Source organism: Herpailurus yagouaroundi, unplaced genomic scaffold, assembly GCF_014898765.1.
Source record: "Herpailurus yagouaroundi ecotype Mexico unplaced genomic scaffold, PumYag 222, whole genome shotgun sequence".
NCBI lineage: Eukaryota > Metazoa > Chordata > Mammalia > Carnivora > Felidae > Herpailurus > Herpailurus yagouaroundi.
Window position 1 is genome coordinate 17,643,508 of NW_024412453.1, and position 26,714 is coordinate 17,670,221.

The following is a 26,714-nucleotide window of genomic DNA, read 5'->3' on the forward strand; positions in this document are numbered from 1 at the left end:
AAATAAATAAATAAATAAATAAATAAATAAATAAATAAATAAATAAAAACATTAAAAAATAAATATATGGTACTGGAATCCCTTGCTATGTCTGAAAAGGAGGTCTTCACATGTGTCTGTGGTAGTAAGGTGAGGGGGAAGCTGGCCTGGAGGGACTGTCACTAGCCAAGCTGTGACCCTGTAAACCCTAAAAAGAGATCAGTAAGTACAGGAAATCAGAATATTCCCAAACTGGGAAAAAACATGAGCCTGTAAGGATACACACAGGTGATAAGTGTATCAACGCTATAACTATAAAAGCAGGATGCATACGATTGAACACTTAATTTCATATATCTGAATAACTAAGGGAGCAGCGTGGCCATAGAGAGCTCTGTTTCTTGTATTATGTTTGTTCATAAAGGATAGATAAACATTTCCTCTCCTTTTAAACAGGGAAGGGAGACAGGGAACTATGAAGAAGCCACAATCCTAGGGAAAGTACACCACAAACAGGACGGACAGGTGGGCACAGTAACCAAGACTGCGCAGCGGATGACAGCTCAGCCACCACAAGAGAGCTGAAGGAGAAGCTCCTTTTGAAATGCACCAAACACATAAAGTCAAAAACCAGACTAGACAGGACGTCCTGCACCCCAGACATGATGAGCACAGATATAGAGAAGGGAAGAGCAGATGGCAAGAAGAGGCAGGAGCCTGGGCAGGCCCCACAGGGCCGCATGAACCCCTCTCTATGCAGCAGACCAGCCCAAGGAAGGCTGGCTCAGGCCGGGTCAGACACACACACACACACACCAGACCCCAGCTCCCAGACAAGGAGGCCCCATCACCGCCGGGGCTGCACCATAGCAGGGAGGAGGCAGGCTTCTTTCACGTACAGGTCTGTTGAGCATTAGAACTGCAGGCAAGGTGCAGGCCTACCTTAGGATGTTGAAGCTTCAGGTTCGGACCACTGCAGTGGAGTGAATATCACGATAAAGAGATTCAAACTTTTTGGTTTCCCGGTACATATAAAAGTTATAGTTACACTCTACTGGAGACAATATATTAAGTGGCAGTAGCGTTATGTCTAAAAACACAACGCCCATGCCTTAATTAAAAAACACTTTAGGGGCACCGGGGTGGCTCAGTCAGTTAAGCATCCAATTTCAGCTCAGGTCATTATCTCACGGTTCATGAGTTCGAGCCCCGCATCGGGCTCTGTGTTGACAGCTTGGACCATGGAGCCTGCTTCATATTCTATGTCTCCCTCTCCCTCTCTCTCTCTGTGCCCCTCCCCTGCTCACACTCTGTCTCTGTATCTCAAAAACAAACATTAAAAAAAAAAAAAAGTCTTAAAAAAATCTTATTGGTAGGGTGCCTGGGTGGCTCAGTCGGTCTGACTTTGGCTCTATGTCTCCCTCTCTCTCTGCCCCTCCCCTGCTTATGCTCTGTCTCTCCCTCTCTCTCCAAGATAGATAAGCATTTTAAAAAATTAAAAATACTTGACTGGTTACAAAAGAAAAAAAAAAAAGCTAACCATTGGGATGCCTGGCTGACTCAGTTGGTGGAATACGTAACTGCTGTTCATGAATTAAAGCCCCCTGTTGGGCAAGTAGAGCTTACTTCTTCTTTAAATATTATTTATTTTGAGACAGAGAGAGGGAGAGAGACAACCCCAAGCAGGCTCCATGCTGTCAGTGCAGGGCCCAATGCAGGTTTCAATCTCATGAACCAAGAGATCATGACCTGAGCCGACATCAAGAGTCAGACGCTTGGGGAGCCTGGGTGGCTCAGTCGGGTTAGCGTCTGACTCCCACTTAGGTCACGATCTCATGGTTTGTGAGTGCAAGCCCTACATCAGCTCTGCACCATCTGCACTGATGGTGCAGAGCCTGCCTAGTATTCCCTCTCTCTGCACTTCTCGTAAGCGCTCTCTCCCTCTCAAAACACAAAAAAAGTCAGATGCTTAACCAACTGAGCCATCCAGGCGCTCCGAGAAATGGATTTTTTAAATGTAGTACATGGTACAAATGTGACCAGCAGTATAGGTCCTCTAGCTAGACTGGTAGCACCATTTATTTATGGCAACTTGCTGTTTTCAACGCTCCACAGCTTGACAGTAAGCCAAGTGTGCTTTACACATTTCATAAATACTCCATCTCACAAGAAGTACCAACGATTGGACCAAGCTCTGGGGTTGTCAGCCCCTTAATGGTTTGTCCCTATGAGCAAAGCATATAACAGAAGCATATCAAATCCAGTAGCTTCCCTTGGAGATTAGCAGGAACTTCTTTGTCCTCAGGGGCAGTTCGTGGGGAAGAATCATGGTCACCATGCTAAGGCCTATCGAGAACTATGACAGGCCTGGACTGTCCTCACAAGCCAGGCCAGCGATACTGCGAGTGAGGGCTGTGCACACGGAGCCCTGGGGATTCATGGGACTCCTGGACACAACCAAGGTCACATGCTCCTTGGGTCATCCTGGGTGCAGACCCTCAGGCCTGGTACAGAGGAGCAGCCAGACTGCGTGACCTAAGGGGCACACAAAAGGGACGGAAGTGGGAAGGAGCTAGCACTACAAACAGCACAGCCCTGGGCATCACAGCAGTGCTGTGAACTGATCCGGCCACAGGTCTGCTGAGCAGCCACCACTGCCCTATGGGGCAGGGGAGCGGGGACTTCCGCCTGTCTCTGTCATGGCCGCCCCACCCCTGCACCTGTCCCAGAAAGTGTGTCAATCAGATCAATGTGGCCTCACCTAAATTCACCTGTGTGCCCAGCCTCCTGTCAAGCAAGACTCAAGGAGACAACAGGAGACACGCCCAAGACAGTGGCAAAAAGTGGTTTTAATTCAAAACTGACAAGTGAAATAGTAACTAAAATCTCAAACATTACTTTTTTTTTTTTTAATGTTTATTTATTTTTGAGAGAGAGAGACAGAGTGCAAGCAGGGGAGGGGCAGAGACAGAAAGGGAGACACAGAATCTGAAAGCGAATCCAGACTCCGAGCTGTCAGCACAGAGCCTGATGCCGGGCTTGAGCTCACAAACCGCGAGATCATGACCCGAGCCAAAGTGGGACACTTAACCGACGGAGCCACCCAGGCACTCCTCAAACATGACATTCGTGAAGAACAAAATATGACAGGCTGATTCATGGACCTGGAAAAATGTAATTGTATACCAACACCTTCTGGACTCAATGACATTTCCGGCAAAGGCACAGACACATCTGTCACGTGGTTTGGAACACGGCCGGGGGATAGCCCAGGGCTTCTTCCCAGTAGGCAGAACCTTCACCCTGGGAGGTGCGGTAAAACAACACCCAAGGTCAGTGAAGAGTTTCCGAAGGGTCAGTGGCGATGCCTGGGAGGGCAGGCAGCTCAGGCAGCAGGTGTCCACGACCACAAAAAATAAGGGGCACTGAAGACCTGGGTGTGACAGTTCCCCATCAAACTAGCTATGCTGGGGACAAAGGACCCTGATATCAAAGACCCTGGGAGGCTGGCTGCAGAGCACTTACCAAGAAGAGTACGCTTCAGCTCAGACTTCCTGAGGGCAAACTCAGCAAACATCCAGCCTGTGGACAGCAGTCCCCCCAAAACAACTACCAGGTTAAGTCAGACAAGACTCTGGTTACAAGCATGTGTTCCTGAGAACTTTCATCAGAGTGGTTTCTGAGATTGTTAAAAAAGCTTCCAGAACAGATCCTCAAAGGAGGGCACTGTCATCCCCTGGAAAGCATGGGTTTATATCAGACCCCACTCAGCCAGGCCATCCCCAGGGGCAGGCCCCACCCGACTTGGCAGCCCTTGGCACGCACCTTCATCCGCTGTGAGGCTCTGTGGCAGGCTGCTGGCTAACCCGTGCAGCATGCTGCAAACTGATGGGCTGTCTTGACAGACAGGGGCCTGACCCTACAGACCCCATGACAGACCTGGCCAGGCACTGCTGAGGGAGGAAGTAGAGCATCATGCCGGATGAAACCTGCTTACTTCCTCTCCGCCATCCATCTGCACGTGAGGATATTAAGTGCCACCGAAAATCCCCAGGCCACCTGAGCAGGTGCGAGAGGAGACAGCAGGTGCCATGAGAACAGATCTGAAAGTCCGGAGGTGTGTGTGTTTGATGTTACTGGTGGTGTTTGCTGGGGGTGGCAGAGTGAGACACGACCTGGACATTAAACAGCCCCAGAGATGGGACCTGCAGAGCAGCCACTTTCCCTGCAGAATTTCAACGTGAGATGTGCCACTCCGTGCCACACGCTTGATGCTGGGGACTTCAAGCCTGATACTGCAGCAACCCAGTGTCAAAAACACCTGGTCGGCCCAGATGTTCTAGGAAATGAGTGCATGTTTCCAAGCCACAAGAAGTGAACGGGAGAACGGGCAACGGCCTCGATCCCGTGGCTGCCCCAGTGGGGCTCATTCTGGGAGTTGCCAGGGCCATACTTAAGCACAGCCGGCCAGAAGGGAGCCCACCACCACGAGCTCCCAGTCTTAGGAAGTCTGGGGCCACTGACACGTATTCCATCCCAGGGGTTCTCAACTAGGATGATTCTGCACCCCGAGGGACCCCTAGCAAAGCCTGGAGGCATTTGTGATGCCATAACTGGGAGAGGGAGAAAAGTGGTACTGGCATCTAGTAGGTAGGTGCAGAGATGCTATAAACATCCCACAACGAAGAGGACAGAACACAACAAAGAATAATCAGTTCTGAGTGGCAACAGTTCCTGGGTGACAAGTCCCGCTCTATTCTGATAGACTCAATGCTCCCTTTCCCAGGAAGAACCTCACCAAGTGTTCAGTGACCACCCTGAGAGCACTCAGTGCTAGTGCAGGCCCTGTGTGCAACAAGGTCCTGCAGCCAACGCTTAGAACAGGAGTGAGAGGGAAGTATGAGCACAGGAAGCTGGGATCAGGGAGAGTGACAGGTATCCCCAGTTTAAAAAAGACATGTTAAAAAACCCTAATGCAGGGTGCCTGGCTCAGTCAGCTGAGTGTAAGACTCGACTTCAGCTTAGGTCATGATCTCACAGTCGTGGGATCAAGCCCTGGGTCAGGCTCTGCACTGAGCATGGAGCCTGCTTATGCTAGTCAGTCTCTCTCTCTCTCTCTCTCTCTCTCTCTCTCTCTCTCTCTCTGCCTTTCTTGTGTGTACCATGCTCTCTTTTTCTCTCAAAATAAATAAACGTTAAAAAAAAAACAAAAAAACAAAAAAAAACAAAAAAAACCCTAATGCCGTGTTTGAGAAACAATACGAAACTCCCATGACCTAAACAGTATACATGGCAGTGCTGACGCGGCTTTCTCCCAACCACGGGTGTGGATTCACACTGAGAAGGATCAGACTGGAGCAGAAGAAAGCACCCCACAAATGTGCTGCCAGCCCTCCAGAGCCCAGCACAGTGCAGGGAAGCGGGGCAAGTGGCTGCTGCAGGAGCGGGAGGAGACAGTCAGAAGGGAGCGCGCACACCCCTAATGGGGGGAGCTAATACCCCACTCCCTTAGCAGCCAGACCCACATTCAACTCCCAAGAGGGTAAGAACACCAACCCGGCAGAGATGGCCAAACGTGAAATGTCTCTGCACAGCGCATGCTCTCGGGAAGGAGTCAGCCACTCCAACAGCAGCAGCAGGGCCCGGGCCTGGACACCACAGGGGCGCAAGCCCTGGCTTTCTTACTCGGTTTCTCCATGGCTCTAGGCTCAGCGGGCCAACACGCAGGTTTTGGCTGGAACTCTGCTTGACAATGCTGTTTCCAAATGCCAGCCTTTGACATTTTGCTTGCTGTAAGATTATACTCAATAATTTCTCTGATTTAAGATGTTTTTTTTTAAACTAATGAAGCAAACTCTCAACTTGGAGCTGGATGAAAAACACAGCTAGGAGCCCACTTTGATTGCTGTAAAGAACACCCTGTTTATTCCACGGTAAAGCAAGCCAATGCAAAATGAGACACATCCAGCCAGAACTGGCACATGAGGGGAGAAGCAGCTGAGCACGCTAGACCTGCAGCCTCTCAGTGTGTCCCGGAGTGACTGTTCCTGCAGGGAATCACCTCTCTTGGAAGGAGCCCCCAGAGACAACAGGTAAAGGGGAATTAAGACTTAAGATAACCCCACACAAAGTATTCTTAGCACTGTACCTGCAGGTGGTCTAGGACTGAGGTCTTGGTAGACAAACACTGTGTTCTGTATACATGTCACAGAACCTGTTACAAGATAAAAGTTGAGCCCAGGTTTTTCCCACCTGTAAACACTAACGAACCCGATACTCTTACCTTTACTGGCAAGTTCACCCTGCCCCAAAGCACAATTCCAATGAGAGGTTTGCATGAGTTAATAAGCCTCTCCTTTAAGAGCCACACACATGTTAGTATAAATTAATATAAATTAGCTACTTGTCTTACTTTGTTGTTGGCAGCTGGCTAAAACCGTCAGCAAGCTCGGGACAGGTGCAGAATGCTCTGGAGCCTGAGCTGAGCCAGGCCTGCTCTGGCTTGGCGGGTATTGAGGTAGAAGGCTTTGCCACAGTAAGGAGAGAGAAACAGGGTGCTTGCTCTGGAGATGCAGGAGGTCGGGGAGTGGCCCCGGGGCCAGGCTGAGAGGGGACAGGGAGAGGACGCCAAGTGCCTACACACAAACCAGCGGGCAACACCTGCTTAAAACCACCACCCCCTCTACCTCGAACTCCCAGAACCCCAATGTTCTCCCCACCCCAGCCTCTGCAGCCCCTTCACCTCCTCCCGGTGCAGCAGGCTGATTCTGTCCTTTGCCGCAGCCTAAAGCACATCCAGCAACTCCTGCCCACAGTCCTGGGAGGGTAAGGGGAACAACAAGACCTTGAACCCACCCTGTGCAGACAACTCAGGTCATTGGACATACTCTCGTAAGCACATCCTACTCTCCCAAACCACAGGTTCTCTGTCACTTCATAGGAATATTACACACTCATTTTGCTCATCAGAGTTTCTTAAACGAAATAAACTACATTATTAACCCAATTACTCAATAAACATTACCGCTGTCCTAGCAAGGGTCCAGGGACACGGCCATCGGCAGACATGGTCCCTGCCCTTAGGAAGTGACATCCAAACAGGCAACAGGCCTGATGTCATTTACAAAAGAGGCTGGCTAAAGCTGTGAGGTGGCCAGGACAGAGCAGACAAGTGCTAGGGGTACAAAGCAGACCTCTGGCTACTGTGGGGCTGAAGCATGAGTGGGCAAGAGGCTTGATGAAGAGAGTACCCTCTGGTGCTGGGAGTGGCCTCCAGTGGAGGGTTGCAGCACTGTTCAGGGGACAGTGATGGCAGCTTAGATAGTGCTGCTCGGCAAGGAAGGAAATACTCACATGAAGAAAATAAAATGTAATGGCTAAACATGCATCGCACATTTTAAAGTTTCACTTTCCCCTAATGTTTCAGATTCAAAATACAGCAGATTCAACATCCAAATGAAGCAGAGAAAGGACTCTGGATTTGTGAGACAGCAATAACAGATGCCACAAGACAGACAGACACATACACATACAAACACACACACCTGCTTGGCCGTCACAACGTCACAGGCTTTAAGTCAAACAGCAGGGCCTCACAGCAGCTTCAATGATTTCAGTCAAATGCAGCACCCTCGGGTGCACACTGCTTTATCCACTTCATCAGCACAGGTTCACGGAGTACCTGCTACGTGCCACGTGCTGCTCTAGACACTGGAGGCACAACAAAGAACGAGGCTAAGCCTATACCCTTAAGAAAGCTACATTCTGATATGGCACATGGATACCCCAAAATGCAAACAACAAGTAAGCATCACAGTGTCAGATGGTGATAATTACCATGAGAAAAATACAGCCAGGAAGGAAACGGAGTAGTTTGTGGTAGTTTTATTTGATGTGAGTAGTTGTGGGATGTGCAAATTCAAACACAGAAACCCTGAATGGGAAAGTGACACCTAAGCAAAGATGCAAGAAGGGGAAAGCCCTAAAGAAATCTGGGAGACCCTTCCCAGGAGAGGACTGGCCAGTGCAAAGGTCCTAAGACAAGAGCATCTCTAGACTCAACAGTCTAGTGTGATCCACAGTATGGGCCATCTCCAGACAGAACTCCTCAGTGTCAGGCAGGGACCTCAATGGCCCTGAAACGTCCCTTCTGGGATCACTTCTGGTACCCTCTGGGTGCCTCAAACCACAGGAGTGGGATCCTGAGAAACGGGGCTGGCCATAAGGGCCCAAGCATGTCCTGAACCAGAGTGTGACACTAGCCGAGCCAGGGCTACTTATTCCCTCCTATCACCAGGTCTGGGCTCCAAGATGCTGGCCACCAGGCCATTGCTGCCCTGGTGGTTTTCTCTGCTCCGGCAATTATGGGCACCATGACACAGAAACCTGTCAGGGGCAACCTTCCCCCTTTGTGGAATTCTGTAATTTCCTTCCTGCCTCAGCCACTGCAGGCCAACAGAGCACCTCAGTGCAAGACCAGCTCTCAGGGCCCCTCCGTGACAGAGAGGTTTGTAGGGTCAAGTGAATGCCCATGCTTTCTCTTCCCATAGCCGTAACTCATTGGCGTGCGTATGTTTTAACAAATAATTTTACTTCTGGAGTTAAGAAAGACAGCCACAACATTACTCTTTAAAGCATTTAAGCATCAATTGCACAGTGAAAAACCTAAGAGAAAAGCCTTCTTCCAAGTGTGAGAAGTCCAAATGTTTATTTGAAAGAACTGATTTTTTAAAAAACATCTTGAGGTGGTACTGAAGCAACATAAACGGCACTGAGACTGTCGGCCACAATCTGGAGGACACTTGCCGACTGGCGGCCCCGCGGGGTGGGGTCTCGTCCCAAGGTGCCCCTTGCAGCCTGCCTGCCCTGTGCACTGTGGAAGCAGCACAGCCCCCAGGGATCCCAAGTGACCCAGGACCTGCGGGTGACTCATTCCCTCTCAGCACAACCCAGTCAGCTTGCCACCCACCTGATGACCCAAAATTGTGGTAAGTAAATAGTTTGGGTTACTCAATAGCTTCTGAAATTGAAATCTCTGAACATATTTTTTTTTTTAATTTTTTTTTTTAACCTTTCATTTATTTTGGAGACAGGGAGAGACAGAGCATGAACAAGGGAGGGTCAGAGAGAGGGAAACACAGAATCTGAAACAGGCTCCAGGCTCAGAGCTGTCAGCACAGAGCCTGATGCAGGGCTCCAACTCATGGACCGAGAGATCATGACCTGAGCTGAAGTCGGCCGCTTAACCGACTGAGCCACCCAGGCGCCCCTGAACATATTTAAAGCAACAAAACCCTAGTTATGACTGTCCACCATCTCCATCCCACCTAATAAAATGGAGCTGAGCACAAGAGAAGTTCTCAAGAACATGACCCTCTGCCTGGCCCTGCAGCCACCACATCACCACGAGAGTTACGACTGCTCGCCTTTCCTACACACACGTGCACATACCCCAAATCCAAGCCCCTCACACCCGAGGACGGTCACCAGCTTCACACCAGCAGCTGTCCTTCCCCCCACCCCCGGCTGGCCAAGGCTGCTCCTTTCCCGTCAGCAGCCCCCGCCCCTGCCGTCTCCAGCCCTCACCCTTCCTCCTCCACTTCCCAGTACAGCACCCCATCAATGTCCCCCCCAGGAGATCCTCCTGTGTGTTTCTCTCTCCTTCCTCCCGTGTGGCTGGCCAGGACAAGGTTCTGTACCTGCCTCACTGCTGAGAAATGTAAGAGATGTGTCCAGGGCACAGCTCTCACAAGAACAAGGAAAGATGGCTGTTCTCGATCGAACTTGGCTACGGGAATCAGTGCCACTGACATCCGGCACCTTTGGAGCCTCTGGAATAGGGTATCACCGTGTCCCCCCTCCCCCCTCAGCAAGAATCTCTTTATGTCCACATCGGTGTGGAGGGAGAATCTACGTACAAGTGCCACCTGCTATGCTCACCTCACCTCTCAGAGCAGGGACCACAACCAGCCCTTCGCAGGAGTGGCTCTGACAGGAAGACAAGCCTGAGTCTTATACAGTTGATTCCAACTGAACTTGTAAGAATACAGTCCATTTGTGAACTGGGCATTTTCTGTGGACTTCAACTTGTTTCACACAATTTGTAAATAAAAACTTAAAAGAGTTTCAACTTCTTTGACCCCATGAGCATCGAGTTCAACAGTCCCCTCTCAGAAGTAGAAACTTTCAAGGGAGAATTAATTTGAGATCAAGTTACATTTTCATATCCACCAAAAACATATTAAGGCTCAACTGAAATGCACAGTACACTGGTCACCCACTAAGAGTTAAGGAAAATATCAACATCAAAATACCCAGTATCCAACATTTAAAACCACTAAATATAACAAACATTTTTAACACAGGGATTAAAACACAAATAAACTCATGGCAAAGGAAAACAAATGACCCACAGATTTCTTTCCCACCTCCCACCAAGTCTCATGCACCAGACAAGACAGCTTCACTAACCCTTAGGAAACCAACTGCCAGGTAGATGAAAGCTTTTTTTTTTATTATTATTTTTTAAGATTTTATTTTTAAGTACCCTCTACACCTAACATGGGGCCTGAATTCGCAACCTCAAGATCAAGAATTACATGCTCCACCAACTGAGCCAGGCAGGCACCCCTGGAAGCTGATTTTTAAAACACAGAGCCACATATTTTTAAAGCACATCTCACAGTCAGTTATCACCTGGTGGCAAGACAGTACCCTACTGGGCAGGTGGGAAAGTGCAGGCAGGAGTGAGCGAGCTCACCAGGCCACAGGAGGCTCCTGCCAGCATCTGGGGAGAAGCCACAGCTACTCCCAGGGCTCCTGTGTCTACACAGGGGATAAGGCGCGGCTGCAGAGCAGCTTTCTTGCTCAGAGTACTTCGAAGAACTAGGATGGGAGACATGATTTTTCCTCTTTTTGTCTGAAAATGTGCTTTAAAACACTTCACGATGCAGAGTGATTTATCCACTCATCCCACTAACAGACATTCACTGAGCACCTACCAAGAGCCCAATCCTACCTGAACCCTGGGGACTAGGAGAAAAGGAGACAGCACCTGCGTGGATGCCAGGAGGCAGAGGAGTGGGATCTGCAGGAAGAGGAATGAATGGCTGGCATTCCTCAGATCCCTCCAGAAATTTCTCCCCATCTTATCTCTTCAGGAAGGATAAAATGCAAATTAAACAAGGATTTCACAAAGAAGGAGCTTGGGGAGTCTGAGGCTGCACTCAGGGTTGGTGTGATGAGAAAGTCTTTCCCCTTGAGGGGAAGGCCATGGCTCTGCACCAGAACCAAGGATTCACAGCAGGGGGACTACACACTCCCTATCTGAGCAATCACAACTAGGTTCTTTAAGAATGCTTGGCTCTTAAGGGTTTCTTACATTTCTACAAACACACTGAGGAAAAATCTAATTCCTTGATATCACAAGAATAAATATCGGAAAGCTTAATCGTTAGTTACTAAACTGCCTACACCTTTTGCCTGTGAACTAGTCTCCTCGGACAGACAAAAGCTACAAGCACGAGTGAAGAATTAGCATGAAATGGTTAGAACTCTCACTCTGCAGGTTCGGATCCCAGCCCTGTTCCTCATTGGCTGTCTTACCTTGAACAAGTCTCCTCTCTGTGGCTCAGACTCTACCTCACAGCTAGGAATAAGGAGACCAGACCTCCCAGGCTTGCTGTGAGGATTTAATGAGTTAATCTACACAGAGCACACCAGCCAACTCAGAGGGAGTGCACTAAAAACACTTCTACAATTAAATAAGAGGAGAGGTTTCCATTCCAAGGGCCATCAGATCATAAAATAAGCCTTTGGAGACAAAAATGAAGCCCATCCCCTTTCCAAATGTGTGGTTTATGTGTCTGAGTAAAACTGAATTAAATATACACTGAACTAGAAGGTCCGATTCTAACTCTGAGGCAAACAAAATGATACAGGGAGGTTGAGCCCCCAAACACACTGTGAGAGAAACCAAGATCAAAATCAGGCCCTTCTGGGGTGCCTGGGTAGCTCAGTCAGTTGGGCGTCTGACTTCGGCTCAGGTCATGATCTTGCAGTCTGTGACTTCAAGCCCCATGTCGGGCTCTGCGCTGACTGGAGCCTGCTTCAGATTCTGTCTCTATCTCTCTCTGCCCCTCCCCTGCTCTATGTCTCTCTCTCTCTCTCTCTCTCAAAAATAAAATAAAAACATAAAAAAAACATTTTTTTTTAAATAAAAATAAAATCAGGCTCTTATATGGTCAAGAGGCAGCCATGCGGTTTAAGGCTCCAGCCGGCAACTTTTCCTTGGGAGAGGATCCCAAACTCAAAAAGCTAAGTGGTCTTTAAATGCCTCCTGGGCAGAGTGCGCTCTGGAGCCCTGGAACACACTGAGACAGGCACAGCCAATGCAGGACACAGTGGGGACACCTCCCTCTAGCTCCCTGCATAACCAGGGGTGGGAAGCTGCCACCAACCCCGCCGGCTCATCCCCAAAGGAACCCTGCTCTCACATCAACCAGGCTCACTGTAATAACGTCCTCTCACCCCAGGAGGTTCCACAAAGCCCAGAATCAGGCCCAGAAACCACTGCTGCCGCCCCACCCCCTACTTCCACCAAGAGGAACAAACCGTGGTGGAATAGCAAAATTGTGGACCCAAGTTCTAGATCTGTGACTTAGCTGAAACCAGGGATAACCATGGGTAAGCCACACACTCTGAGCCATAATTTACTCTTCTGTAAAATGAGGTTGGGGGTGTCTAGGTGGCTTAGTTAGGTGTCTGTGGATTTTGGCTCAGGTCATGATCTCATGGTTCAGAGGGTCCAGCCCCATGTTGGGCTCTGTGCTGACAGCACAGACCTTGCTTGAGATTCTCTCTCTCTCCTCTCTCTGTCCCTCCCCTCACATGCACTTCTCCTCTCCCTCTCTTTCTCAAAACGAATATTAAAAAAAAAAAAAAAAAAAAAAACCAGGGGGCCTGAGCGGCTCAGTATCTGAGTGTCTGACTCTTGACTTCGGCTCAGGTTCATGAGTTTGAGCCCCAAGTCAGGCTCTGCACTGACAGCAGAGCCGGCTTGGGATCCTGTCTCCCTCTCTCTCTGCCCCTCCCCTGCTCACACTCCCCCCCTCAAAAATAAACAAACATTATTTTTAAATAAATAAACAAATAAATAAACAAACAAGCTATTTTCAAAAAAATTTTTTAAATAATAAAATGAGGTTGATAACATTCACCCACCTCTTGAGGGCTGCTGAGCGCCTGTAACAGACAAGTGCAGAAAGCACTCTGAGGTGTGTCATGGCTCACGGCTGACCGGGCGTGGCTGCTGCCTAAGGTGGCAGGAGGGGACTCTGGGGGCCAGGTGTCTGTCTTCCTGAGCTCACAACACACACTGTGCCACATGCTCCGCAGGCCACACAGGTCTTTGACCTCAGGCAGACAGGGAGCCGGCTCACGTAAGACAAGTGGTCACCAAGCTCTTGTGCAGCACGACACCAAGCAAAACACAGCTTGTCCTAACCAGTGTGGAACCACACTCACCAGCTGAAGCTCCAGGTGGTCAGCTGCCTGGCTCTCAAGAAAGACCGGAGTACGACTGTTTCTACCGTTCCACAGAATAGGGTGGAGAAAGGGCAGGAAGGGAAGGGAGAAGCATTCAGTGGGTATCCCTGAGGGTGGCCACTTATCTGTCTTCCCACTGTGTCCTTCAGTCCCTTGGAGCCTCTCACCTAGCAGGAAGCAGGCGAGGCAGGTAGAGGGACACAAGGTCGGGGCTGGCATCCACCTGAAGTCTAGCCTTCAAGGCTTCACAGATGGCAGGACTCGGCCAACACTGTCTCCGAATCTCACTAACCTGTATCTTCACTGTTAACGCTGTATATACGTCACCACAGGTTATGAAATACAGAATCTTTTCATGGACACAGAAGCTCCGCTTGCTTCCTGCACTTTGGAACTGGCTAAAGGCATACTTCACACACCATTAACTTGATTAACATGAACATCAGGATGTCAGTTACCTCTGGACCGCTGGGCATGAGATTACAATCAGGAGGGCCACTCAGAGGGCTTCCAAAAACCTGGCGAATACCCTATGTTTAAAGCAAGGTGGTGGACACATGCAAGTCTGTTTATGTGTTCATTCTTTGAATTCTCCAAATAATTACACATACCCTTTACAGATACAACTTTAAATACCATTAAGATAAAAATAATGAAATGCCATTTTTCTCTACTTCTATAAACGATAACATTTGTTAAGTGCTTACTGTTTGCTTCGTGCTCCTCTGACCATTTTATGCATATTACCACGGTTAGTCCCCAAAACAACTGGTTAGTCCCCAAAACAAATGAGGGTGAGGACCGCCCACATCCATTTTTTTTTTTTTTTTTAAAGATGGGGGACCCTGAGGCCCAAGGCAGGTCCTTGGCCACAGTTACACACCCAGCAGTGAGACCATATTCAAATCCCACCCCAGTTAGCAACAGGCGTCTCAGATGCTGATATTCCATGTGGGCCAGATAAGTGGGGCCCTCACCTGGCAGGCTCTTCCTGAGGTGTGCTGAGTAATCACTACCATATCCCACATTAGGCTCAAGTCCTCAATGGACACTGATGATACCACATGGGACCAACAGACCCTTTGAACTTCCTTCTAGGTTCACCAGCTCATTCATTCACATCAAGGACTCAGGATGTGTAATGAGTTTTTGCTAATGAGATGAGTAAACTCATATCTTTCAGACACAGATCCTATGTGGGAGGGAGAAATCATTAACTACCGGGGTGGGGAGGTTCACCATGGAAATCATATTTCCGCTTTTCAAGACTGCCACTCTGGAGCTATATCAGAAAAACAGCAACATTTCAAAGACAATTAGTCTAATCATATACTTAAGATTTCATTTCACAGCCAAATAACCTTGGATAAAATCTAAAATGAATATGCATTAAAAGCTTTACTATTATTAGTCACAAAACAATAACACACTCTTGCTTTCTGTTTTGCTAAAAATTAATAACTCAACATATTAAAGTTGACAACTAAAAAGACTGGGTTTCTAACCTAAAGGCACATTAATTATATAACACTTAAACATGAACCTCTCGCTGGGAATTAAGTTTATTCAACACACGTTTTCGCCATCATCTAGGCTGGAAATCTGAGTGATACCTAACTTGATCAAAAGGTTACCTCATGATGCCCTAAAGGCCAGGAGGCACCCAGCTGTTTGCTGTCCTACCCAGGGGAGCCAAATGCTGGGGCCTCCTCTTTCCCACTCTCCAGCTACCAGGTCGACCCCATCTCCTTCGAGGAAACCTCCCATGGCCTCCAAGACTAAAAAGTCAAAAGTTAAAAAAAATCTACAGCATATGGGCACTTCCAATGCCCTACCAATCCCTCTCCTCCAGAATTCCCCTCCTCTCTGTTCTGCTGGGCTGGGGACCCTCAGTACCTCCCACATATCTGATCCAGCTAGCTGTGCCCTCTCCTCCCCCTGTGCCCTTCAACCTTAGTGTGGACAGTGCTGCACTCTGTCCTGCCGGCCCACAGCTCATGCACCGCCAAGTGAACATCTCCCCTGGAGAGGCACAAGATTCCTGAGAGCAGTAAAGGGACCAACAGAAACTTCCCACAGTTCCTAAAAATGTCCTGGTTTTGCCTTCCATCAGTGTTTCCCACACATAAACATATAAAGCACGGGGACATGGATAACTGTTCTAGTAACTCTAACACATCATCCGGTAAGGAAAATGCCAGATTGTGGTCAGACTTGGGATCTTTAATCCTCGGAAGGTTCTCTCTCCTTGAAATAGGAAAAAACAAAAACAAAAACCAGCCCCCAAAATGCCACTGGCCACATGAATAAATGTCACCTAGCAGGAACACCCATCCAGTGGTAAACACTTGTGTGGTTTGCAACAGCAGAAGAGACAGCGATTTCTAACCGAGGATGCCTCCTCTCCTGACAACTGAAAAGGCACTATAAGAAGCTGCCCTCCCTTCCTGGACTCTGTATCTGCAAAATTTGAATGAAGAGTTTCTTACTGGGAACAATAATGGCCAAGCGAGACCCAGAGACACTGTGTCCCAGTGTTAACGGCTAACTGCCACAGCAGAGCTGCACACCACCATCGGCACACGGGGAAAGATCTATTTTGTCTAGCACGACATTCATCTACACCTCCTCCAACCACCCATTTAGAGGCAGTTGCCAGAAACAAGAGAAGGAGGAATATGGCAAGAAGGGTGCGCAGGCACACCAGTCTGTATTTCACCTTGTCTTAGCCAACTCTGCCCACCTGACGCACACCTTCCGCACACCTCCCGAGACTGGCCCCAGCCCCAGGGCGGGCCCTCGACACCCTGAGGTCTATCTGCCTGTGGCCGGGGGCTGTCACCATCATTTTCTTTGAAGTGCTTTCCCCTTAGACCCCTGCCCTGTTCTCTCTTCCTACCAGTTCTTACCTTCATAAAGGTCTTGTATTTGCCGTGTGTAGATGGGAGGAGAAAAAAATGAAATCCACGACTTTCCGAAAATGCTCATCCTCAGAGTTCCAGGCTAGAAAAACACTCCAAACTCTGCTCTGGATTCACTCTACAAGCCCCAAAGAACAGCCCACAAGTTAGACTGCGACTCAAGGCAAAGTCTTCAGACAATGAACAACGGCAGCTTCACCAGAAAGGAAAAAAGCCAGGGGAGCCTGGGTGGCTCAGTCAGTTAAGCAGCCGACTTCGGCTCAGGTCATGGTCTCGCGGTCCGTGAGTTTGAGCCGCGCGGCGGGCTCTGTGCTGACAGCTCAGAGCCTGGAGCCTGTTTCAGATTCTGTGTCTCCCTGTCTCTGACCCTCCCCTGTTCATGCTCTGTCTCTCCCTGTCTCAAAAATAAATAAAAACCGTTAAAAAAAAAATTTTTTTTTTTTAAAAGGAAAGGAAAAAAGCCAGAAGAGAATGAATGAAAGCTGACCACCTAATTTTCACAAGGGTCAGGTGACATAACTCCATCCTCTTGCCTGCAAAGAGAGCAGGAAGGGACTGGGCACAGAGGACCTGAGCAGACCGTGGCAAACGCCCAGTGGATCACCGACTCCAAATACTCCAGAGGGGCAGGGGCCTGGCCCGGATTCGAAACCAGTTCTATCAGGGCATTCGGGTTCACTCCGTACCTGGGAACATCCCTGTCCCTGTGCTATCCCAGAAGTGTTCATGCTACCAGAAAGCAGTCGAAACAAGTAGGTACCTGGACCCCATGCCAGCTCTGATCCAGTGTGTAAGTTAGAAGCCCTGCGGGTCCCAGGTATCTTCACGTGGAACTCAGGAGTATCCAACTGGGTGAGTACGACAGTGCCTTCCAAAACAGAAATACTGTGGGGGCACCTGGGTGGCTCAGTCGGCTGAGCGTCCGACTTTGGCTCAAGTCAGAATCTCACGGTTCATGAGTTCAAGCCCCGTGTCGGGCTCCGTTCTGTCAGTGCAGAAACTACTTTGCATCCTCTGTCCCCCGCTCTCTGCCCCACCCTCACTTGCACTCTCTCTCAAAAATATGTAAAATATTAAAACAAAATAGAAATACTGTGGTCATCCTATGACAAAATAACAAGTAACAGAGAGCAGAGCAGGGCCATAGACCTAATTCCAGTCATTAAGACCTAATCCTGTTTTGTCTCACCAGTAATAAGGCACGTGGACCCCTGACAGGACGCACTAGAGACACCCCACCTCTGTGGGATTCTTCCAGATCCAATAACTCCAGTGTCATCACCAAAAACATCAGACAAAACCAAACTGAGGGACAGGCTACAAAATACTTGACCAATACTCTTCAAAAGCATCAAGTTCATGAAAAACTGGATGCAACGAGAATCTGTCCTAGACCAAAGGAAATCAAGGAAACAACTAAATGAACGTGGCTCCTGGATGGGATCATAGAACAGGAGGACAGTGGTGGGGAGTGGGGGCGGGGGGGGGAGGACTGATGAAACCCCAACAGGTCTGCAGTTCAGAGCGTGGCACCAACATTCACTTCTGAGTTTGACAGAAGTGATATGCTGTAAAAATGTTAACATTAAGGGAGGTGGGATGATGGGTTTTATGGGAACTCTGTGTTTTTCACAACTTTTCTATATATATCTAAAATTACCCCAAAATCAAGTTTAGTTTATTTATTTAGTTTTTTTTTTTTTTTTTTTTTTTAATTTTTTTTTTTCAACGTTTATTTATTTTTGAGACAGAGAGAGACAGAGCATGAACAGGGGAGGGGCAGAGAGAGAGGGAGACACAGAATCGGAAACAGGCTCCAGGCTCTGAGCCATCAGCCCAGAGCCCGACGCGGGGCTTGAACCCACGGACCGTGAGATCGTGACCTGGCTGAAGTCGGACGTTTAACCGACTGCGCCACCCAGGCGCCCCTTATTTATTTAGTTTTAAAGATCTTATTTTTAAGTAATCTCTACATCCTGTGTGGGGCTTGAGCTCACAACCCCAAGATCCAGAGTCAAATGCTCGACCAACTGGGCCAGCCAGGCACCCCAAGTTTATCGGGGTGCCTGGGTGACTCAGTCAGTTAAGCATCCAACTCTTGACTTTAGCTCAGGTCATGATCTCATGGTTTGTGAGTTCAAGTCCTACATTGGGCTCCAGGCTGACAGTGCGGAGCCTGCTTGGGATTTTCTCTCTCCCTCTCTCTCTGCCCCTGCCCTGCTTGGTCTATCAAAAATAAAAAATAAATTAAAATATGTTAAAAAAAAAAAAAAGTTTTTTGTGGGGCACCTGGTTGGCTAGTCAGTTGAATGTCTGACTCTTGATTTCAGCTCAGGTCATGATGCCTATCCCAGGGTCGCGGGAATGAGGCCCTGATCATGCTTCACACTGAGTATGGAGCCTGCTTAGGATTCTCTCTCTCCCCACCCCTGCCCCTCTACCCAGCCCCTCTCTAAAATAAAATTTTAAAAACTAAGTTTTAAAAAAAATGTTTGTTTGGAGGCTATTTTGATAGCTTCAAGTAAACTTAAACAATCTGAAGGAAATACACTTAAAGATAAAAACTAACAGAAAAAGTTAAGAATAAATTTCGTAACACCCCCACCTTCTCTAGCTTGCATCGTCCAAAAGCCTTCTGTTTTTGGAGCAGAGAGGTCTCCCTGCAAAAGCCCTAGGCAAGCACAGCCCTCCTGGTCTTCCCAACGCTAGATATGGCGCTCCCTCCTCAAACTTCCTCCACACTTGGCTGCCCCCTGCTCCCTTACCCTCTGGGTTGCCCTGCCAGGAAAGCCCCGGCTCAGTGCACATAAGTCCACGTTCTTCTGCCCTCCTCTCTGGAGCGGCCCCACTAAGGCTGGCAGAGCAATTCACTGCCCTTGGGGCCAGTCTCCCCTCGGCCCCTGGGGTGGGGCTGTGGCTGGTGGGACTCACAGGGCTGGGGGCACATGCAGGCTGTCCCACACCCGCTGAGCAGCCATCTTTTTCACCCAAGGATTCCTTCAGGCCACGAGTGTGGAGGCCTGGTTCTGTTGAGGTCTCTTCTCCATCACCAGACCATCCTCACCCCCTTCCACCCGAGACACAAAGCACAGTACCAGCAGCTTCTGGGCAGGAGACTTTTCTAAGATTAAACAACAACAACAACAACAAAAGCATTTAGATTACACGTTTTGTTTTCTTTTTTTAGGAATGAGAATAAAATGCATTCACAAATAAAATCTATATTTAGATACACATTTTTAAAGCTGTATATCTGATAATAACCAGCTATGTACATACAATCAGTAGAAGACTATAATTTTGACGAATGAAAAAAAACCCATCAAAGAAAAATGCCAAACTGCAGGAAGAAAAAAATGAGTTGACAATGGAAAAGGGGGGCAGTAAATCCTGAGCTTCAGAGATCATGCGCTGAGAGGACAGATTATTCTCTCAGCCTCCTGTCCAGCCTAAGTCATGGGCCACTCACTGCAGAGAAAAAAATGCAGAAGAGCTCAGGGCTCACCCTCGAGGAAGGAAGCCAGTTAATAATGACAAGAGCCCAGAAACAAGCAGTTATCAAGCTTCTTAGCTTTCCTAGTAAGTTAGCTTGCTACCTCACCTGCCCCCACAGGGTCTGGCTGCCGTGACTCTCCAGATCAGACCTTCCTAAGAGCAGAGCTGAGCAAAACCAGCGTCTGGGCAATTTTCCCAAAGAATGGGCTCGTACCATCATTTCCCGAAGGAGGAACCCATGCTGCACTTCTTAACGGCCAGTGCTGGCCCATGCTGGGTCTAACACTCCTGTCACTCCTGCCCTCCTGCTAGCTTGGTGGCTCTCTCACTCACTGAGCATCCATGCGTAAGTGCACGGTAGGAACCTCTAAGACAAGGGGGGCTGCATGGACAACCCCCAGGACCATCAGCCACACAACCATCCGAGGAGGGTGGGGCTTCATGCACCTGGATGAAGAGCTGTGGCACTGGATGTGGTCACACCTAGCCACAGAGCTAATGCCCCTTTTAGGACAGGATACTTTTATAAATCAGAGCAAAGTCAAGGCCTGGGGAAAGCCCTCACTGACCTCGCCTAAAGCAGCAGAGAAATATGTGCCGTTTCCCCTAAGGGCCCTATATCATAAGAGAATAGCAGCTTGGCTTCTGGGCAGAGAGACTGCTAGGGTGACCCTCATCCTCAGGAATCTTCAAGGAAAAAGTCCTCCTAACGGGAAAGCAACTGCCTTGAGAGTAGCTGTCTCTCACGCACAGTCCACATCACCGACACTGGCGGCTGGCACTTCTACAGGTTCGGTACTCAGGGTCTGGCTACGTGAGGACAGTGGTCCATGGCAGGACTCGCCCACCACGGCGGCAGTGCCAACATGAAAAGCCTCAGCTCAAATACTGTATGTTTGACGTAAGTAGCTTGCTACTCCAGATTTAACCCAACAGTTGGTCCCCAACCTGCAAGGAGCTATAGTTACGAAAAGAAATGGGTACCTCTGAAATATAACCTTTCAAGGGTCAGGTAAGTGATATAATATACACATGGAAAAAGAGAATATCTCCTTAAGTTGTATTTCCTTAGACAACAGAAGAGTGGAACATGAATCCATGTTTTTAAGCGTCTGACTTCTTCCTGGTTTGGAATGCTTGCAAACGGGGCATTAAATAGGGAACAAACAGTTTCTGATGAAGCCCTCCACCCCTTGAGCATATACAGCTCTAAATGCAAGGGAATCAGAATGTACATGTAGGATTCTGACATGCTTTTAACAAATGGCAAAAATGGGAAGATACATGGGTATGTGACAAATACTACTGGAAGTCCAGGCATGAGAACCATGAAGAGAAAAGATGAGACAGTAACCAAAGCCATCCAGAGCCTCAAAGTTCAGAAAGACAAGGACAAAACAAGGCACAGAACCTGTTTCAGAACTGACTATATAATAAAACTACTGCAGACCAAAGCGGACAGGGATGGGGCAGGGGTGGGTGGGACACACACAAAGAAGCTGATCACTCAGAAAAGGCTTCACGGTCACCAAGGGGGTAGTTTCCACTGGGGGAATTTCTTCAGGCAAAGAGGAAGAGCCTCAAGAGGAGAAACCGGCAGCTTAGAACACCCTGGACACTACCTGGGCTGTACAGGGCACTCGGCAGCTGCATCCGAGAAGGGACTCTCATCGAGGAGGAGCAAAGGGACAGGCTAGGAGAGAGGGAAGTCCTAGGAATGCTGGAACTGAGGCACCCTTCCAGCAGTGCTCACTTCCCAGTCACCGAGAAAGGGGGACTAGGAACAAAGTGTGTCAATGTTTTCAGCCCTGCCAGGGGAGAGTGTGTGATGAGAATGCGATATGGCCACCCCTTGAGATGAAGCCACTTCCTTCACTGTAGGGGAGCATCCAGAGCCTCTACTTCAGACTGGGTCTAAGAGCAAGATCTGCAAGGTAGAACCTTTTCCTCCTGGGTGGCACAGAGTTCCCAGGTCCACTGCAGGCTTTGTCCTCCCAGCTTCTCAGAAACAGGGAGGGAGAACAGAAAAGTTAACTCCAGGCCCCTTTTCCCACAGGTACCATGGCAGGTCAAAGCACATAACAACAATTTCTGTAAGGCTTCAAGCTTCCCTGCAAATCTTATCAGCCTTCTCTGACAGCATCCAATATACAGCTGTCGCTTTGAGATACAACTCCCACTGCAGTACAATTAATTCCAAAAGAGAAAAACAGGTTGAAGAATGAGACTTTAACAATGATTTCATTGTAACAGCTAAGCTTCAGCCAGATGAATTCTGAGATACTTCCGAGATGCACATACACACACACACACACACACACACACACACACACACACCACACACACACACACACACACACCGCAGCTGCCTGCACACGGGCCTCTTCAGCCTTCTCCAGTGCGGGCAGACCTGCCACCACCAGCTCCACCAACATGCAGATGGCACACACCTCCAGAACAACCCTGCTTGGCATCCAGACACACCTTCACACATGCCTTTAAATACTGCAATTCCCTGAAGGCTGCAAGCTGATTCAAAGCACAGTGGCTGGTGCAGAGGACACCTGATCTCGTCTGTGGGGCAGAGGAGGTCACTAGGCCACCAGGAACTATGTGCCCACCTTCATCAGGCTCCTGGGCAACACTCCAAATGCAAACCGTCCTTGTCTGCTTTGCAGGCCGTGCATCCGGGCAGGGGCTGCTGACGTAGGCCATGGCCGTCTATTCCGTGCACCGAGATTGCGGTGCTGTCAGTTCTACTTCTGTGGGCCTATGTGCAATCCAACTATTTACACAGAAACCTGAATCGGTTCCTCTGATGAGGGATTTGAAACCCACAAATGTAAATGCTTTATAACAAACTATCTCTCTTAAGACATTCAAAAGGACTTGGAATTTCTTGGAGTAAAAATTTCAGTTTAAGTAAGGAAAATTTTCCAGTCTAAGAGGATGGAAACAGACTCTGTGCAACTACATAAATGCAACCAGTCAAGCGATGAAAACAGATCCCCAAGAACCATCGCGAACCTGAAAGGCCTTTCATATCCAAGGCACTATCAGCAGAACATATTCCCCATCACTCGAAAATACGCACTCTGGGGTGCCTGGGTGGCTCAGTCAGTTAAGCATCTGATTTCAGCTCAGGTCGTGATCTCACGGTTTGTGGGTTCAAGCCCCATGTTGGGCTCTGCACTGGCAGCGTGGAGCCTGCTTGGGATTCTGTCTCCCTATCTCTCTATCCCGTCCCTACCCACACGCGCACACACGTTCTCTCTCGCTCGCTCGCTCTCTCTCAAAAATAAATACATATAAAAGGAAAGGAAAGGAAATCAACTCTGCCTGTCGATTCAGCTAGAGACTGGATACAAAACCGGTTCTCGATAATCCAGCAATGTTTTAAAGGGTCCGGTATTAAACACGACCCAGTTACAGCAGAAGGCACTACTAAAAAGGCCTGAATGATACCCGTCCAAAACTTCCTTTCCACACCAGCACTTCCTCCCCGGTGATTTGCCCTTTGAACCTGCCTTCAAAACAACTGCACTCCTCACCCCTTCGGCCAGCTGTCATCAAAAGGGCAGGGGCAGAGCTCGCACACGTCCGTCCCAGCCCTCACACCTGCTGAGGGAGTCATTTCTGCATCAAATGTTCCTCAGCCACACATCGGATCCCACCAAAGTCCATTTCCACGGAAAATTCTCCTCAGGAAAGGTCCAAGTGCACTGCCAGGGAGGGCTCTCCACACTACCAACTCGGAGGGGACGGAGCGCGCTCACCCCATTTCCGCAGCGGTTCCCCCTTCATCACACCCTCGCCCTCCACGCACCCAAACCCCACGTCGCGCGGCTCGGGGATGAGGACGTGGCACGAAGGGAAGACACGCCCTGGGGTCGCCTTTTCTTCCTCACCAAAACTGGGCTACAGGCGGCCTAGAGGCCGAGGCCTGCTCTGAAGAGCTGCCCAGGGCCTCTGCTCGGGCCCCGCGTCTACACAGGCTGCCGCCGCGCTCCTTCCCGCAAGACCCTGTCGGAAGAGGACAAACCCACACTCCCACCTCTCAGTGTGGGGACCTCACCCTGCCCGCTCTGCAGGGGCGTCGCAGGGACAGAAACACATCCCACCGCCCGAGACCATGATGAGAGGGAGCTACCCGAAAAGGAGTGTGGAAATCAGAACCCACTCCTTTCCATGTCCCCCGCTCTCCCAACCGCCTCCCCGCACAGACGCGGCCACGCTCACAGAAGCGTCTCCCGCTTTACCTCCAGCAAAGTCACTGCAGCCCTGGTCTCCCAGAGGGAGGAATCCGAGCCTCCCCCACTCAGAACAGCGGCCCCCAAACACAGATGAAGCGGAGCCTCTTTCCAAACAGCTGCTTTCTGACAGTGTGAGACCGAAACGGGCTCCAGGGGTCACAGAGTTCAGCCATCTGCCCCGAGAAATAAGTAAGTGTGCGGTCCTTCCACGTGAAGAGGTCCCTCCTGCCTCCAGCACGGCACCGTCGGGACACTCAGGCACAACCCCGGGAAAGACGTTCTGGGCAGTGGCACCGAGGACCTCCTCAAGCCAGGTGGCGTCCGAGCCCCCCGCCAGGCCGGCCCTCAGGGCCCTCCCCGACGCGAGGGGGCAGAGGGGAGCCCGGGGCCCTGCCGCGGCTCAGTCGTGGGTTCAAGAGGCGCTCGGTTTAACAGGTAGATACTTACCCCCCATCCATCGGTCTCCCGGTCTCCACGCCCGTAAAACGGGAACGACACCGACCTCACCCCACCCTATCAACGGAAATCAAGCAACACGGCGGGAGCTATCTGGGAAAGTGCCTGCTTTTTAAAGTAAGTGTTCAACAGGGGACCCCAGGTGGCTCAGTCGTCTAAGCGTCCGCTCTTGATTTCGGCTCCGGTCGTGATCTCATGCTTCGGTCAGGATTTCAGTTTGTGAGTTGGAGCGTGAAGCCGGCTTGGGACTCTCTCCCTCCCTCTCTCTGCCCCTCTCCCCTCAAAAAAACTAGAGAAAATTTTAAAAAACAAAGTTCGTGCTCAGTACGCGGTATGGACAGCATCCGGCCCACCTGAGGATCCAAGCAGGCTAGGCCACATTCAGACCTCATGGTAGTGCCCCCCTGCTGGCGGCGCACGCTCAGAAAAGTGGCACAATCCACAGCTGGGCCACGATCCACAGCTGGGCCATGGGCTTCTCCCACAGTGCCACCTTGAAAATCCAGACCCGAACTGTCAGAAGCGCCAAGCCTATCTGTCCTCGGATGAAAAAGCCAATACTGGGGGCACCTGCGCCATCACTGAGGGGAAATACGGCCTATCTTCACCCGGCAGGGGGGACCCAACAAAACCCTTGCTCCTCTGGCTTCCTGACGGCGGCGAGGTGTCTCCGCTGTACCCAGATTCATTTTCCCTCCATGGATGCCAGCAATTCCGCGCTAAGAAGACGGCTTACTAGAGAAAACTCCCGATGTCGACCGCCCATCACGCGAAGGGCCAAGACGGTGAGGAAATGTGCTCTCTGCCCCTTCCCGAGGACTCCAGCAAAGTTCGCACCTTGCGCCCCAACAGCACCGCCGTAGGGACGGTTCGTGTTACACGCTTTCTGGGATCGTGCTCACCCCCGGCCTCCACTGAGGCTCGCCAAAAGCCTCTTTCGTGTTTTTGCCTGTCAGCCCAGACACCCCAGGGTACGGCCACATGTCGCAACGGCCAAAGACGGCCCCTTTCCCTTTCACCGTTTTCTGAACTGAACAGGTCCTCCTCTGCGGCTCTGGAGCGTCACCCATCCCTACGGTGTTCTCTGCCTGAAGTCCACTGAGGAGCTGCAGAAGGTTCAAGAACCAGCTGAAGTAACTACAAAATGCGGGGCGGCTCTGTGTTTTAATCTCAGGAGAGGATTTATTCCTTCGGTCAGATTCTCAAAGGGGTACAAGACACCCCCCCCCCGGCAAAAAAAAAAAAAAAAAAAAAGATTAAGAACCGCCACCACAAAGCTGTACGCTGCAAAACAAGGAGTCGGGTCCATTTCCTGGGTCTTCTTTCATTTAAGTGATTTTCCCTTGCCTTTGGAACCTAATTTTGCACCCACTTCTCAGTTGCGCCCAAGGTATAAATCGTGAAAACATCTTCGCAACTCCCCAACTCAAACACCGGGAAAACATCAAAACGCTCAAGATACTTTTAGCAACAGAGGGAAAGGGGGGGGGGGGGGACGTGGAAACACTTTTAAGCAAAAACATTCAACCCAACAAGTGCTTTTCCCTTTTATTTTCCCCTGAGACCCCTCCTCCCCGTCAGGATCACTCTCCCCCCACCACCAAATCCCCTCCCCCGGTAAGCAGGTTCAAGTCCGGCCCCCTTGGGGCTTCCCACTCTCGATGCCGGGGCTGGAGAAGAGCCCCGAGGCAGGAACGGCACCCGTGGCCGCTCGGCCGGGCCGGGACAGCAGTCTATCACATTCCATCCTAGGCGTGAATTCGGGGGGCCCGGGGCATCAGGTGCTCCGGGAAAGAACTCGTACCTCCTGCTCCGCTGCGGCAGAGGCACTGGGACCCCCCCTTCCAGGTGAAGGCCCAGGGCGGTTCCTCCGCAGACGGAACGAAAGGTAAGCCCAAAGGCTCGGCTCCAGGCCGCGGCGCGCCGAAAACAAACTTTCCAAGCACTTCCACCGCGACAGGCCAGTGACACCTCCCCGGCCTCCCCCGCCCTCCGCGCGTCTGTCAGCGCCCCCGCCGGGCAGGCTCCCGCCGCGCCGGGGCCCGGGCTCCCCGCGACGGCCGAG

At 50.0% G+C, this 26,714-nt stretch overlaps 1 protein-coding gene across 5 annotated transcripts in view; it reads right to left on the reverse strand.

Annotated features, from left to right (window-relative positions):
- Window positions 1–26,714, reverse strand: part of PDPK1 (3-phosphoinositide dependent protein kinase 1) — an 86,271-nt gene that overhangs the window by 52,364 nt on the left and 7,193 nt on the right. Inside the window, exon 1 of one of the 5 annotated variants that reach the window (XM_040459350.1) lies at window positions 26,454–26,569. The exons of 3 other annotated variants lie outside the window; for them this stretch is intronic. The gene's annotated coding sequence lies outside the window, so the exon portion shown is untranslated. Of the gene's footprint in view, window positions 1–19,376; window positions 19,567–26,453; window positions 26,570–26,714 lie in introns of those variants that run through there. One more of the 5 variants, XM_040459349.1, reaches the window with a different exon arrangement.